Below are 3,145 nucleotides of genomic sequence, written 5' to 3' on the forward strand. Positions count from 1 at the left end.
ACAGGACAGAGCGGAGTTTAGGGCTGTTGTACATAGGGTCGCTATGAGTCGCAGGCGACTCGACGGCACATAACAACAACAACAACAAGTAGTAAGAGTGTAATTGTAGGATAGTTGGTGCCGGCTTTACCTGGAAAGTATCCATCATGCTCCCACCTCCACTGTTCGAGATGAACCTCCGTAAAGGTCAGACCTACAGACGCTCTTATTCTGACTCCACGATGTTATTCCACAGGTGGCCACCAGATGGAGGCATTTGAAACCAACCTCAGATTTTATTCTAGTTTTTGAAATAACTTTGCTTACACAAAGTGAAGACGACTTGAGGCGCTTACTGTAGAAGATCAGACTACGGCCTTCAATTCAGGTTACATCTCAACATCAAGAAAACAAAAATTGTCACCACTGGGCTAAATGGCAACATCATGATAGAAAAGATTAAAGTCAACAAATTCATCTTGCTCACATCCAACTTCAACACCCCTTGGCACTAAGTAGTCAACAAAGACATGCTGTATTGGGAAAATTTGCTATCAAATCTGCTATCAAAATACTAATGAGAAATGGTGTATTTGTTTTTTAAAAAATGGTATCACATTAAAGACTAAGGTGTGTCTGATTTAAGCCATAGTGTTTTCAATTGCTTGTTATGCATCTGGGAGTAGGACAATGACTATATATAACAAGAACCGTTGCCTTTGAATTGTGGTGTTGAAGAAGAGTATTATCTCATAGACTGGCAAAAGAACAAGTTTGTTGGAGGGAATGCAACCAAGATGCTCTAAGGATGGTGAAACTTCGTCTCACTTATTTTGTGCCTTTGCAGGAGGGACGAGTCCCTAGAAAAAGACATCAGGCTGCAAAAGGTGGAGGGTAAGAGAAATAGGAGTTAGATCATACCAGAGATTATGAAGATGCTACAAAATAGGACAAGGTTCAGATCTGTCGATTTGATGACACCTAACACTCTTTGAGTGCTGGAGAAGAGTATTGAGGGTACCATGGACTACTAGGAAAATAGATTCATCCTGGAAAGGGTCAAACCGGGCTGCTCTTTGGAGGCAAGGATTCTGAGGCTCCGTCTGACATACTTTGGACATGTTGCAAGGAGGGACAGGTCCTTGGAGAGGGACATCATGCTTGGGAGGGTGGAGGGACAGACAGCACAGAAGGGGAAGGCCCCCTATGAGGTGGATTGATTCAGTGATTGGGGTAATCGGGATGGCTGTGTTAGAGGCAATGCGGTTGGCACAAGACAGCAGCGTTTAGGGCTGTTGTACATAGGGTCGCTATGAGTCGCAAGCAACTTGATGGCACATAACAACAACAACAACACTCTCAGACATTAAGCTCCTTACACAAGGCTTTCTTTCTGTCCCAGCAGCACACAGCCTCAGGGCCTCTGCACTTGCCCTTTGCTCTGCCCCAGGCTCTCTCCCTGTAGACAGGAAATGTCAAAATGTCATCACACAGACCTCCCCTGACAGCTCCCCCAGCTCTACTTCAATTCCTTTCCCCTCACATTTTTCTTATTAGCCTTTAAAAAAAAAATGGGCCCTTCTCCCGCCCCTCTTATTAGCTTTTTATTGCGATTTGAATGAAAGTTTACAGAGCAAATGTTCAAGCACATTATGTGTTCTGGCATTGACCGCATCTCTTCACAGTGGAGCAACACACTTCCAGTTTCCTCCCTGTATTTCCTGTTTCCATTCATCCATTGCCTTCTGAGCTGTCTTTCTGGGAAAATGCTTTCTTTCCCTTTGCTATCTTATGATTGCTTGTTTATTAGGTGGGCATTGCTCCCTGGTTCATAGATCACTTTATACGCATGTATTGTTGTGATTTCAGCTTCAGGCTTAAAGGATTACTAACGGGCCATCTTTTCAGGGATTCCACCCCTTTCGGTCACACTTTTTTTTTTTTTCTATAATTATATTTTATTAATTTTCATAAACATTTACAGAGATTTTGGGCTTCCACTCATTCATTGTTGCACTATTCTCTCTACCCTCCTCCCAGTTTGTTCTTGTCCAAATGCCACAGTGCTTGTCAAAGCCAGTTCTGATTAATCTTCTTTGTCAGTGTATCCTTTGCCATTCCCTATCACTCCTCCCTGAGAGAGACTTCACCCTTCGGTCACACTTTTTAATACTTTCGAGCTTTGTTGCGCATTTTTCTCCTACTCTATCTGGGACCCTTTTTATTGTGACCACTTTTAGAGTGAGGTACCATCCAGCTCTTCCAATCCCTGTGTTACCACAAAGCCTGGCTTCTGCTGCCTGCCACCAGGAAAATCAATCTAGAGGACAAGAGTTGTAGTGGGGAAAGCAGCAGTTCTGTTCTAGAACGTAGTTCCCTGTTGTAATTTATGAGAGAAAAAGCAAAAAACTTAAGTCCCACAACTGGAGATGCCGGGGATTGAACCCGGGGCCTCATACATGCAAAGCATGCGCTCTACCACTGAGCTACATCCCCTGTTTACGGTTGTGAGCTTTGAGACAGCGAATCACGCCTTCACCGTGCTTCCTGTTCTTGAATATTTTGTACTTTCGGTAATTGCATATTTTTCTGTTGTCCTGCTTGTTAGAGATTCTGCATGAGAAAAAAAAATTCCTATCTGGGGGTAATTTCAGGGAGCTCTGCTGGCCTAGTGACAAGAAGCTGCGCTGCAATTCCGAAGCCACGAGGTTTGAGACCACCAGCTGCCCCGCGAGAGAAGGACGAGAAAGCTCCTCCCGGGCGATCAATTACCTCTAAAAATCCGCTGGAGGGCCAGCTGTGGGTCGGTTCCAACTTGACGGTACACGCAACAGAACAGGGTAGTTTCAAAAGCGGTATGTTACTATATGGGTCTACCTGGAAAACCCCTGACATGGTACATCCTCGTTAGTATAGTGGTGAGTATCCCCGCCTGTCACGCGGGAGACCGGGGTTCGATTCCCCGACGGGGAGACCAAATACTATTTTGTGTACTGGCTAGAATTTGTCATTTCCTCTTAAAATATATCTACCGCACTGTTGCTGTTCGGTTTATAAAGTACAATCTGTTAGGTTATCTTCAATTTACGACTATGGTAAGAAAAAAGAGTAATTAAGAAGGGAAGCGGCGAATGAAAGGAAATCCAAATAAAATAAAATAAAAAAT

At 43.9% G+C, this 3,145-nt stretch overlaps 2 non-coding genes across 2 annotated transcripts; one reads left to right on the forward strand and one right to left on the reverse strand.

The window, feature by feature from the left end:
• Nucleotides 1-2,403: 2,403 nt before the first annotated feature.
• Nucleotides 2,404-2,475, reverse strand: TRNAA-UGC. Its single transcript has one exon. It is a non-coding gene; the product is annotated as a tRNA-Ala (tRNA).
• Nucleotides 2,476-2,880: 405 nt separating this feature from the next.
• TRNAD-GUC lies at nt 2,881-2,952 on the forward strand. Its single transcript has one exon. It is a non-coding gene; the product is annotated as a tRNA-Asp (tRNA).
• The last annotated feature ends 193 nt before the right edge of the window (nt 2,953-3,145 follow it).

The sequence above is a fragment of the Elephantulus edwardii genome, unplaced genomic scaffold (assembly GCF_000299155.1).
Source record: "Elephantulus edwardii isolate Elephantulus edwardi_28Jun2011 unplaced genomic scaffold, EleEdw1.0 scaffold00148, whole genome shotgun sequence".
In the NCBI taxonomy this organism is placed as follows: domain Eukaryota; kingdom Metazoa; phylum Chordata; class Mammalia; order Macroscelidea; family Macroscelididae; genus Elephantulus; species Elephantulus edwardii.